Consider the following 14,295-nt stretch of genomic DNA (forward strand, 5'->3'; position numbering starts at 1 on the left):
AGCTGGCTGGACGATGTATTCCCGTCTCACTCGGTTTCGCAACTACCTTCATACTGTTAAAATCGTGTAACCATCATGTGCGCCCGCACTTCACTACCATGATTTTTTCTAAACGCCGCTAAAGAAGTATAACTTCAAAAATGCGCTGCAACCGCCGCATTATGAGGGGTCTATGCAAAACTAATAATATAAATAAATTATTAGGCTGCCCTTGGCTTAACAAAATATTTCAAATGTTAATGCAATGAATATACGTAGCGACTTGCTTAGTAATAAGTTACGTTAAGAATTTGAAGCTATCTTAGATTTTAGGTTTTTAGATTACCTAAAATATAGTAGGCACGTAAAGAAATTCACTTTGAACAAAATGTTAATTGAATTAGTAGTATTAGATAAATTCTTAAGTCAGGTATTTATATAATACTATTCACACCTACTATTCAATTAGGTATGACTACGAATTAAAATAATACGAAATTTTCGAAAATTGTTTGTAACCAAATTTATGTACAATTACAGAAATAAGTTTTAAAAATTTATAATGTCCGAATTGTATATTTATTAGTAACATAATATTTATTTATATTATTATATTTGTTCGTGCCACATAATGTTTTTTGAATACAAAGACACCGTAATTTTCAAATATGTACTAGTATAAGGTACACTTTCCTATATATTTAAAAATAACGATTTTTAACCGATTTTGAAAGTTTAATAGAAAGGATGACTGCTGCCTGTTTCCTTTTTTTAACGTTTTCAAATCGATGTGTCAAAGTCCCTCCCAATTTTTCTATAACATATTCAATGCTTGCATAGTGCAATTTATAAAATATATTGTTATTTAGTAACTAAGATTTGTTATACGCACTGTTTATAATTAACTCTTTATAATATTTAGAATAATAACTATTGTAATTATACCCTGTTCATTAATCTAATTAAAAAGATTAATTAGGTTTGTTTTACTAATTGCATTCCGATGCATTATGCAGATTATGTGATATACCTACTTATCTATGTTAATGAAAATAAAAATATTTGGTGTATACTTACTTAAACACTTAATAAATATTTAACTCTATGTATTGAAAGTCTATTAATTATTCTTTGTATAGACTTTTTTTTATTTATTCTACTAAAAGCTCTCACCTTGTGGTAAGTAATGATGCAGTCTAAAATGGCAACGGGCTAATCTATTAGGGGTATAAATATTAATTAAATAAATATACTACGACAATACACACATAGCAATCTAGTCCCAAAGTAAGCGTAGCTTGTGCCATGGGTACTAAGATGACTGATGAATATTTTTATGAATAATATACATAAATACTTATAGTAAACATAAATACCAAGATACTGAAAAACTTTCATGTTCATCACAAAAACATTTTCTAGTTGCCGGAATCCCGCACACGCAAGTCGATGGACTCCACACGCCTTTGAGAACTATATGGATAGCTCTCAGGTATGCAGGTTTCCTCACGATGTTTCTTTTCACCGTTGAGAAAAAGTGAGATTGCTTAAACGCACAAAACTTACGAAAGTTAGAGGCGCGTGCTGGCGTTCGAACCCGGCCCCCCGAAAGTGAAGCCGGAGTCCTAACCACTGGGCTACAACTATTTGTTCATATTGCTTGCTCTTGCTCAATTTTATTCTTTAAAATTGTATCCTGGACTGCAATCTTACCCGGTCGTATGTGATGATGCAGATGGTAGAAGGGTTGTCCAGATGGCAGTTGGAGTCTTACCCCTAAGGGGTAATAACCCTTTCCGTGCTCTCTTGATTCCATGCTCTGTAGTATGCTGGTAAAGATGAATATAAATTTAACTCGCTCAGTCTGATACTGGTGCAGACTGAAAATCAGCGCTGAGCATTGTTGCTAATGCACAACATAAGGCTAAGTTTGCGGCCATTTGCCATATTGTTAATAATAAATTGATAAACATGTAGTTAAAGATCTTGTATTAACAATAGAGTATGGCAATAAAGGATTAATATTATTTTTATTATTTCAATGTACAATATATTCAATACTAGCTGACCCGTGCAACTTCGTCTGCACCAAATCGGTTTTTACCGGAAAACACTTATAAAATGACATTTTCTAAAAATGAATCCCAGCTAGATCGATTTATCGCCCCCGAAACCCCCTGTATACTAAATTTCATGAAAATCGTTGGAGCCGATTCAGAGATTCTAAATATATATATAAGAATTGCTCGTTTAAAGATATAAGATATATAAATATATATATATATATAACTAATCCACACTGGGCCAGCATGGTGTACTACGGCCTTAACCACTTCCCATTGTGGGAGGAGACCCGTGCCCAGTAGTGGGACGTTAATGGGTTGATATGATGAACAATCATATGCCTACCCGTATACTGAAATTGCCACTAGCTCTTATACTATATGGCAATCGCGCGACCTCGACCGACAAGCAAATGGCAGATAACTTCCTCGTAACGACTTATTTGACACTCCTATGATTATTGCTCCAGTGAAATTACCTTTTTATTGCTTTTTTATGCGTAGATAAAGTAAAAAGTTACCAGTCATGCTTGTATCGGGTGGATATATTATTGATCGTCGAAGGTATCTTCTTTTTTATTGCACTACAAGTTAGCTTTTGACTGCAATGTTACCTGGTGCTAAGTGATGATGCAGTTTAAGATGACAACGGGCTAACCTGATCTGTTTGGTGTGGAGTATAAGGATTGGAGAAATTATAAATTTCACCGTACAGATTCTCCTGCTTTTCACGGAGTATAGCAAATTAAGCTTAATTTTCATAATATATCACGGATTACCCCAAAGTAACGCCTGCTTCTATCCAACTCCACACTAGCTTAACGTTATGTTAACGAGTGTTGTACGTTTAAAAATACCTTTATAAAAATGGACCGAGGACAGTTAAAACGAGGACAAAGGGACAAGTCGTTGTTTTAGATCTATTTTATCACTCTCTTCATAAAAAACAGGATCTTCTCGATTCATCATCACCATCACTTCTACCGATAGAAGTCCACTGCTGGACTTTATATTATTATTAATAATAAAAGTGTACTCAAAAGCCCCGCAAGCGGAGGAGTGGTTTTTAATCGTGCGTTTTATTTTTCTTTTATAATTTCACTGTTGAAAATTAAATAAATTATAGATAAGTAATAATATAATATATTTGCCAGAATGTTGGTACATAATATGTGGCAAAAAATGAATTTTATACAATAATAGACATTGAAAATAATAATTACTAGAGTTCAAGCATTACAAAACACCTATTCTAAATAAATATGTCAAAGAACAATACAAAATTTGTATTGTAATTTGCATTTAATGTAAAATGAAAGTAGACAATAAATCACATAAGTTACCTTATGATCGTAATAACATTTTAGATTAACAGACATCTTTTAAGTTTACTTTTAAATTTGTTAAGAGTCAAATTTTTAAACTCTGTGATCTTTATATTATATATTTTTTAAAACCATAACTTATGTAGGTACTCTGTATTTACTCTTCATGATACTTGTACTATGTACTTACAACGTTTTGCTAAAACTAGCTTTTTGAGATATCGAGTATAGACATCTTTAAAAAGGTTTTAAATTTATGTGCTTTTTGAAAATGTTATTTTTTTTTGAAGTTTCATTTTTGGGCGATACGGTTTCAAAGCTTTCAGAAATATTCGGTTAAGTCTGTTGAAAAAAATCTGTTTGAAAACTGAAATAAATTATTGTCAGCTTCTTTTACGGATGTTCAAAAATAATCCATCGCTTGTCGTACTAGACTAGACAGTGAGCGTTACCTTTATAGATATTGACTACATAAGCCAAACGGCGGGCACAAATATACGAATTCTAAAGACTTTCATAAGGACGTACTTTTTTTTTTAATCTTTATTTATTTGGGACTTTTATTATACACGGATATGCCAGCCCTATCATCCCTAAAGTAAATAACAAAAAAACTTAATTATTATATTAAAAAAGAGAAATGTAACATATAGAATCTGTTATTGCTACGCAAAAATATCTCAACAACACCTTGAGATATTTTTGCGTAGCAATAACGGATTCTACCTAAAACCTTCTGTGGTCGGTTGAGAGAGAAGGCTCGTTAGAGCACCTACGTCAAACCTGTTGATGTTGGACCTAAGGACGTACTTATTTTTGGGACGTCAATTATGTCTGTTTGAAGAAACAATTACTTTTCATGTAAAAGTCATGGTAAAGCACCATTTTTAACTAACTAATACAAATACCAATAGGTTGGTTAGTAGGCTACACCATTTTCTCAATTGTTATTTCACTATGGAATCAGCTTGCAAAAGTATTAGAGTTACTTCAAGCAGACATAATCGACGTCTCAAAAGTAATTATGTCCCAAGAAAAGTCTTTAGAATTCGTATATTTATGCCCGCTGTTTGGCGTATGTGGTTCATATCTATAGATCATTAGGTATACAATTGATGAGTTTCTTAATGACAATATTGATTGGAGCAGGCCGCTTCGCTATCATCTCTCACACTATTAAATAATAATTGTTATAATATGTTGGAAAAAAGAAAATACCAAGTTTTATGGCGGCCTCAAATTGGTAGGGTCAATACAAACAGACACACTTGGCGCTTCAAAATGCTTGTATTTTATACCCAAGTGAAATAACTAAATTCCAATTTCGATGATTGATAAGGTGTCATTAACATGTATATCGAAATTATAACTACGGGGCGTAAAAGTAAGTCCTTACATAAAACTGTGAAAGTTGGATAAATTGCATATCGTGACAGGGAGAAGTTTAGTCTGGTTTATTCGCTTTGACAGGACAGTTCGGACTCTAGACAATTTATCTCAATGGTTCTACACATATTTAGTATACGTTTTCTTTGCGGTACGTTTCTTGGCTTCGCCAGCAATTTACGCGCATTCTAAATCCAAAATTCGTGTGCGAGAATAACTGGAAATTGTACCGTCATTAATATTAGGTAAATTAGCTCAAAAAGTGAGACACATTTACCATTTAATCTCGAAATGTAAATTTCCACTCAAGGCTTTGCATTAATTATATTTTCTGTCAACAATACAATCTGTCAGTGATAACGGGCATTCGTTGAGAGGACGTCTCGTTGAGCGGACAATTTCGCATATACGAAGTAAAACAGTGCTAAATTGATAGAATTATCTTAGGTTTTCGCGATCGTTGATGTATATTTATTTATGTAGTGTTAATGTAAGGATTTTAGTGCGCTTACTGTACAAATGAAAATGCTATAGTGACGTTACGTTTCGAATGCTTTGATTTCGTTGGGTAAGCAATTTATTTGAATAGTCACGGTTTTCTCGGGGAAATAAATTATTTTTGTGTGACAAAAAATTATTGTGTGGCAATCGAGGATGTATTGTGCCGAAATTTAAACAAATCTGTCGAGTCTCTTATGCGTTATTGTGTAACAAATCATCCGCATATCTTTACAAATTTTCATAATAATAACTATTATTATTTTTAAAAAAATCCACAAATTAACAGTGTGTATTTTTAAATTGTGAATTGTATTTTTGTATTGACATCGAAAACACTATCAAACCTTTAAAATGGTGGATTGGAATAAATTAGTGCATTATGTTACCTCAGTCTCCAACCCAGATTCGGTGCCGTCCCCTCGGTGGAAAACTGAGGTTTAGGTAGGATTCAACTGGAGTTTATGTAAAATTTTACGAAATTTGCGTATTTCGTATCAGAGACATAATAGCTGCAATTCCATATGAAACTGTTATCGTACACTGGTACACAGATGAACAAAAACGTAACTTTTTTATCGAATTATGAAGTAAATTTTAACCAGAGTGGTGGATGCAAATACAGGGGGGGTTTGAGCAAAAAAGCTTGTGGCACAATCTGTTTTAATTTTGGCTTCCATAAATGGAATGTTTAAAAATTATATAAAGTAAATAAATTTCCACATATAAACAAATTAGGTAAAGTTCAGAATTTAGACCAGGATAAGCATAAAGCAGCATAAGTGCATATGTCAAAATCATCCTCTGTTACCAGTTATATGAAAATGTTAAGGTAGGCAGCGCTTTAGTGCATGTATGAAGTGCACGCCACTGAGTATGGGGGCTTAATCAAAACCGAAAAACAAATAAATAGGGGACTAGAATGTTGGCAACCTGTGCTATATTTAATTAATTAATAAATAAATTTTTTTTTATTGCACACAATGAAAATACAAAACAAAAAAATAAATATGCGAGTAAAAATGCGCAAAGGCGGTCTTATCGCTAATAAGTCTCTGTAGATTACCCCTAAAGTAAGATGAAAATATATATGGAAACTAGATAGTGATTTTATGTCAAAAAAGTCTTAATATAAACTACATCAACTATAACAATCCTACATCCTACATTCTACATAATATTATAAATGTGAAAGTGAGAATGTTTGTTACTGAATAACGCAAAAACGGCTGAACGGATTTTGATGAAATTTGGCGTGTACGTAGTAAATAGCCTTTGACATAGAAATAAACATAGGCTAACTTATATCCCGGTAAATAATAAACCTTAATCCACGCGAACGAAGTCGCGGCTATCAGTTAGTAATACATAAAAAGCTCAAAAATAGCATAATAATCGGATTCCGATTTTTAATTATTTTTCTTGTAAATATTTATTTTATCGATGCTGCCAAATTTTAAGTCATCCTAACTGCCACAGGTTAAAGCATCTTAACAGATAGTTTTGGCTGTCTTCCGGACTAAATTTGATTTCAATACTTAAAACTTTCAACGTATCAGTGTAAATACATCAGGATTTTATTGTTAATTGCAGCGTTTAATTATTACTTGTAGTATATGTATTTCAAGTTTAATCGTGAGAAGTAACGTGCAATTTGCTAACTTCTGAAATGCATTGTGTTTCATATAACACTTGAACAACAGTGTCAGATAATCTGTCGTAATGTGGCATTTTGTATAACGAGGGTTTACTAGGGATACGTTCTTATTCGCTTTACCATTCGATAGTTATATCCTTCTCATTCCAAAAATGCTTAAGCATAACGTTACAGTAATTTTACAAAGTGGGTAAATAATTATAATAATAATTATAATATGATGTTTATTTCCAAAAAAATCTTAAGTCTTAACACTTGCTTTTTCGGAAGGACACTTGCCGATAACCACCTGAGGGGTTGCTACGGCGTCACCGGGGGAGTGGGGCGAGCGCGAAAGCTCGCCATGAGAAGAGCCCCAGGGCTCGACGACATCGGGGGGGAGAGTGGGAGACGTCGACCCGAGGGTGCCTCCTGCGAGGACTCGGACCTCGGCTAGGTTCGACGTTAATCTGACTTAAGTCTTAACAATATAGTTTTCTTATTTCCATGAAATCTTAAATAATTATTTTACTACAAGCGTCTGAAGTATAACTAAGAAACCTTGTATTTCAGCTTCAGTGCCTTCACCCCCTAGGTTTTTGATTATTTTTAGCTTAAATATTATTCATGCAGTTTTAATCACGTAATAATAATAGAAAGATACTTACGGGCTTATTAAAATTAAACTTTTGATAACTTTAAAAGTGTGCCTGATATTTTACTTAATTCTGCCCATAGCCCAGTCGGTAGGACTTCGACTTCACATTCGGAGGGCTGAGTTCGAATCCCAGCTCGCATCTCTAACTCATTCTAAGTTATGTTCGTTTTTATTATTAAAATATCACTTCCTTCAACGGAAATCATCGTGAGGAAACCTGCATGCCTGAGAGTTCTCTATAATGTTCTCTAGGGCGTGTGGAGTCTACCAATCCGCACTGTGTCTGCTTGGTGTCCACCAAGCAGACCTAGTGCGGAGTGGTACGGCCTTAGTCCCTACGGCCTCATTGTGGGAGGGGAGACCTGTGCCCTGTATTAGTTTATAGGCTGATATGATGATGATAAGGAAATATATTTGATTCACAATCAATATTTATGACACCGTGTCGTTGTGTATTTTGAAATACATAAATAAGGATTCATTTTCGTTGCACTCTAATATTGTTTTGAGAATCAGACGACGCAAAGATACCAAGTCGTTAAATTATATTGATATATAAGACGAAAAACCTGCTAGTTCTTGTAATTCATAAAATTAATCCACCTTAACTAGCACGAAGAGTGAAACGTTTAAAAGTTTATTACCTGAATAAAACATTGTAGTATTATAATACACCTCGAGTTTCTTATATACTTTTTTGGAATCTTTGGTAAAGCGAATAATGGTCCAGAAATCAGTATCCCTAATATTAGCACCCTCATAAACGTAGCTTATTTTTGGTAACTAAACATTGTTTATGTCAAAATGAAACGTCAAAATGGATTGGACTTAAGTGACCTTATTATAAAGTCGTATGTTTTATACGACTGGTTTTTATTTCAAATCTTTCTGCTGAGAGCCCTGCCTGTGGAAGTGTAAGCGAATTTAAGTTTAAAGTGCTCCTGATAAGGTTTATTTTATACAAACATTGGAAGCAGTTTTTCGATACGGTTACGATACTCGAAAGCGACTGTAGATTCACTAACGAGTATCGAAACGACGCAGCGTCGTCGGCGTATTATGTTTGATTGCCAGCGGTTTTATACTTTTTTTTTTTAAACATCGAAAATGCCTGAAGCGTAGTTACTACTCCGTTAAGGGAAACAGAGTGGTCATGTGGGTTTTGCACGCACTAAAAACTCCCTCGTCAGACCTATGAGTGAGAGTACGGGATACACTTGCGTATTCACCGCACTCTCGCCAAGGTTTTGACCCCCAATGCATGTCGGGTCCCATCGTCGATGGCCTGGTCACTGCTGAATCCTCCAGGTAGAAACGCTACACGGCACACCGCCTTCTCAGGCCTGTCAATGGTCAAGTGACAAACTTCCCCTTAAATTCGCCACCCGCCGCAGCACGTTTAGTAGGGTAGCTAAGCCTTTGCATTTTGCGGATATAGGTACATAAACAAACTCTTTGTGTAACTTAAAGTGGCTCAAATATGGATTGGCTGGGGTGTTATTAGTGAAATAGTGAAGGAGCATGCTAAAAAGAAGAGCTAAATTCGTAAAAATGCGGTGCTTCACTGAGAGGCGCGGCGCCGGTCTCGCCTCGCAGTGACCGAAGGAAACACGGACAGTACAGCTTTAGACTCGGTCGAGTGGCTCCGCCAGGCGCACGCGTGCTAGTGTTGTGATCAGCTGTTCGAGAGGACCCTGGCTGTTTGTACGCGTCGAGGTACGTACAGTTGAGTTATTATTTTTACTGTGTGTCACACGAAAGTCCAATTTTATTCATACGTTTTTTTTGGCGTGGTGGAATAACTTTATTGCTACTTCCGACCCTTGGGCAGAACGGAGGTTATGTGGGACTCCCCCCTCTAAAGGGGGTATACCCAAACTAAAAACCACCGCGGCATGTCCCTCTTGTTGGCTTTGTTAGACGACCGGGGAACCCGTTGTAATTTTCTATCTTCCAATTGACGGCCGACTGGCGCAGTGGGTAGCGACCCTGCTTACTGAGTCCAAGGCCGTGGGTTCGATTCCCACAACTGGAAAATGTTTGTGTGATGAGCATAACTGTTTTTCAGTGTCTGGGTGTTTATCTGTATATTATAAGTATTTATGTACTTATATTATTCATAGAAATATTTATCAGTCATCTTAGCACTCATAACACAAGCTACGCTTACTTTGGGGCTAGACGGCGATGTGTGTATTGTCGTAGTATATTTATTTATTTATTTCTGTTGTACACAAATCTAAGATTGCCTGCAGGGCTAGTGCAGGCGGGAGACAAAAATTATATCCTCGGTTATATGACGGCCGACTGGCGCAGTGGGCAGCGACCGTGCTTTCTGAGTCAAAGGCCGTCGGTTCGATTCCCATAACTTTGAAATTTTGGTGTGCTGAACATGAATGTTTTTCAGTGTCTGGGTGTTTATATATTACTAGCTGTTGCCCAGGACTTTGTCTGCGTTCGATTTTGTTTTTTGATGTGGCATTCAATATAGTTGTAGATCTAAAAAATATTAAAGTATTCAGTATCGCTAAGCCTTTAATGAGGGGTTTGCTGCTGTCCGCTGAGGAGTTCTGTCCTCTATCTCCAACCACAGTTTGGTCAAAATGAAACACATATTATATATAACCTTTATAGTACAAAAATATTTTTTTAAATCGGTGCTAATTTGACGGATGTATGGTGTAAACTCGTCAAACACTCATCCCCTCTCCCAAAGGAACGGAGCTTAATGTTGGGATAAAAAGTATCCTATATTACTTCCAACACTTCCAAGAATATGTGTACAAAGTTTCTTGAGGATCGTTTAAGTACTTTTTGCGTGAAAGCGTAACAAACAAACTTACATTGACATTATATTAGTAGGGATTGATAAAAATTAAACTAGTTAATAAACTAAAGCATAGTATGTTTTTCGATGGTTCTTTTTTTAAACCACTTCAAGTTAGCCCTTAACTGCAATCTCACCTGGTGCTAACTGATGATGCAGTGTATGATGGTAGCGGGCTAAACTGTTAGGGAGTATGGTAGTCATAATTTGTGTCTACCATACCACCGGAACACTAAATCGCTTAGCAGCACGACTCTCTCGGTAGGGTGGCCAACAAGCCACGGCCAAAGCCTCCCACCAATCATTAATGCCTAAATTGCCCCTGCTGGGTATCGAACCCGGGACGTCCAACTTAAATTCATAACGCTTACCGTTGCGCCGCCAGGGAGGTCGTCAATATATTTTATTAGCTGTCGCCCGCGACTTCGTCTGCGTTTGATTTTTTTTTAAAGTATCGCTAGGCCTTAAATGAGTATAGTAGTATATGTATATATATAATATGTGACTGTAAATTAATTATAGACAAATAATTTGCAATAAAATAAAATTGCGACTATAATTAAAAATCTAAGATATATAATATCTCTAAGTTGGACGAGACTGCTCACAGCTCACGGTGTGCCAATTTAATTTTAAATCGGTTAAGTAGTTTAGGAGTCCATCGCGGACAAACATCGTGACAGGAGATTTATATATATTGAGATTTTGTCTAGTAGAGTGAAATTCAAGAACATTTTTGCTCTATAAAAACTCTATATACTTTGTAGAAATAGAATATCTGTTTTAACTCATTGTATGCATTAAAAGTCTCAAGACTAATAAATACGTCACACTATAATGCAAAACCTTGGTGGTAGATTGCGTTTAACGATTGCAAACCATTTTAAACTGTTTGCTAATGAATTTAAAGTTCATAATTGCGTAAAATTAATATTTATCGTATGAGACCAGAGGTAATCGTTCGTATATTGAAAAACAAGTGATAGTTAAGCGTTGCTGTTTATTTTAATATTATATGCACGATCTCTGTAATGGTAGAGACGTGATGGCTTAGTGATTAGACGCCTAGAACTTTTACTACGGAATCGCAGGTTCGCTAGAACTAAATTAAGTAAGTGGTAGGTACTTGAAGCCCAACCGGTAGGTAATGGGTTGCTGTGATGATGACGATGATTTTTTTTTTTTTTTTTTGAAATGAAGTTAAAACATCTTTTTTTTTGTTTATTGTTTTATTTATTTATTTTTTATTTAATTATGTGGTATCTATGACCCATCACTACGCACTAAACTATACATTAATAGAATAATAAAAAACTAAACTAAAAAAAAAAAAACTTAAATTAAATATTAATATGCAACATAAAAAAAAAGTTACAAATTAAAATTACTGCGTCCAGGCAGCCCTACGTGGAGTTTAAAATACAACTTGTAAATTGGAGAGTCGTATCGATTTACTAGTGCTTTCAGAATGCCGTTACTGCTTACCCACGTTCTTTTCATCGAGGAAAAGTTTCAAAAGTCATCAGTATGAGCCCTCGCAAACATTTCTGATGCACTACAATAACGGGGTAAGCCCAACAGCATTCTGAAACCATCATTATACTGAACTGGTAGGGCGTTTTAAGTAATTACACACATAACACATAACTTAAAAAAGCTAGAGGTGCGTGGTGGGATTCGAACTCGGCCCCCCCGAGAGTGAAGTCGAACTCCTTACCATTGCGATATCACCGCCGTCATCAGTCAGTTAAAACATATTACTAATTTCCCTTTTAAACGAGACTTGGTTTACACTTAGGATACAGGCTATAACTGGATTTCACGTAATTATTCCAAAATTATAAATTACTTCGAGTTACAAAAAGTCACCTTTTCAAGGACAGCGTATGAAGCTGCTCGTTAGAGGCACACTCTATTTCAAAAGAAATTAGCTTTCCATACACTTAAGTTCAAGAAAAATCAAGTATATAATTCCCTTACTACGTAGACCACTTTAGTTCAAAGAAAATCAAGCACCTTTTATTTAACTACTGCCTATTCAATCAGCGCTATTCAGCTTTGAGACCTTTCCTTGAATTACTTGGTAGGTAGGTAAATTATTCCAAGTAGGCACTCGTCGGAATGAGGATAAACCTAGTTTACTACCTGCCATTGTATTTGTTTCTACTTTGTATGTTTTCTTTTATCAAAATTTTTATCCTTAGTTTGTTGGAATAGAAGAGATATTTAATAACAAAACAAGTGAATCAACATAGAGAAACTTTTTTCTGAGGCGTGCAAAGGAAGTCTTATTGCTGAAGCTTTCTCTCACAATAATCTTTAGTGAGTGCAATTTATAAGGAACTGTAATAAAATTTGTAATATTTTAGTGATATCCTAGTGTTTACTTCGACGGACGACTTTGTCCGGGGAAAGAACAAGGAGAAGAAATACTATTTGTCGTATAACAAACAAAAAAAGAAACAGTAAGGAGTATACAGTAAGTAATGTAGACATGCAAAGGCGGCCTTATTGCTGCAAGCAATCTCTTACAGGCAACCTTTGAAGGACGGACTTACAGCAAGAGTAGCAAGGCCAGAATACTATATTGTAATACATAATTCAATGTGCGGGATCAAGTTAGATACCGGGCACACACTTCTTATTCATTTACGTAGTAATATATGTGTTTTAACTAATTAATTATCACTTGTTTCAACGGGGAAAAAAACCCCATGAAAAAACCTGCACGCCTGACAGTTGACGCCTGGCAAAATTTTCTCAATGGCATTCGAAGTAAACCAATCCGGAAATTTACCAACACCGAGTAATTTTTAATAATATCTTTTTTTTAATATACTACGACAATACATCCATCGCCATCTAGCCCCAAAGTAAGCGTAGCTTGTGTTGTAGACACTAAGATCACTGAAGAATATTTTTATGAATAATATACATAAATACTTAGAATATACACTTGGACACTGAAAAACATTCATGTAGTGGGATTCATTCATTTTCCTGTAGTGGGAATCGAAACCACGGCCTTGGACTCGGAAAGCAGGGTCGCTGCAAACTGCGCCGGCTATCATTCAGTCTGCAGTTTAGCATTTGTAAAGTGTAAAGACACTCCGATAACAATAAGTGGGTACGATAAAAGCGGGCTGAGATAAGAATAGATAATTCCCTGAGAAGGCAATAAACCTGTTACGAGATACTCTTAAGTCTCTTCTCAATTACGTAAAAACAAACGAATTTTATGCCTAGTTACCTACCTAATGTTGATGCGTCAACGAATGACGCGAACTTTTGCACGCCATCAAGGTCAGGAAAGTTGCATATCTGGGGCACGTGCTCGGTGCTAAGGCACGAGAGATACGTGCTCCTGCAACTTATTATGATGGCAAAAGTTGCCGGAAGAAGAGGCTTTGGTCGCAGAAAAAGTCCTGGCTTCTTAACATCAGAGAGTGGATTGGAACCGCGAGTGCAGCAGAATTATTTCCTTGCGAAAAATAGACAGGAGTTTACGAAACTGACTGCCCACTGCTAGTCAGAGAGGCACCGCGAGTAGAAAAATACCTACCTAATTAATTATTTTGAGAATTGACGGGTTTATTAATAATAATCGGTTTACAGAATGACAATTGCAATTTTCCAAATTAAGTGAAGTGAATATTCTTAAGACTATTCCGTTTTCCATTATCATTATCAAACAATAACCACTCCACTTCTGGGCACGGGTCTCCTGCCACAATGAGAAGGGGTTAAGGCCGTCGTCCACCACACTGGCCCAGCGCAGATTGGTGGGCTCCACACACCTTTGAGAACATTATGTAGAACTCTCAGGTATGCAGGTTTCCTCACGATGTTTTTCTTCAACGTTGAAGTAAGTTATATTTTAATTGCTTAAAATGCTTTACTTAAAAAAGTTGGAGGTGCGTGCT

General features: G+C 35.7%; 1 protein-coding gene across 1 annotated transcript in view; it reads left to right on the top strand.

Moving 5' to 3' along the window:
- The first annotated feature begins 5,082 nt into the window (after positions 1-5,082).
- LOC120629194 overlaps positions 5,083-14,295 on the top strand; it is a 47,318-nt gene continuing 38,105 nt past the window's right edge. The window contains exons 1-2 of the mRNA XM_039898036.1: positions 5,083-5,321; positions 8,984-9,261. The gene's annotated coding sequence lies outside the window, so the exon portion shown is untranslated. The remainder of the gene's footprint in view (positions 5,322-8,983; positions 9,262-14,295) is intronic.

This window comes from Pararge aegeria, chromosome 14 (genome assembly GCF_905163445.1).
Source record: "Pararge aegeria chromosome 14, ilParAegt1.1, whole genome shotgun sequence".
Classification (NCBI taxonomy): Eukaryota; Metazoa; Arthropoda; class Insecta; order Lepidoptera; family Nymphalidae; genus Pararge; species Pararge aegeria.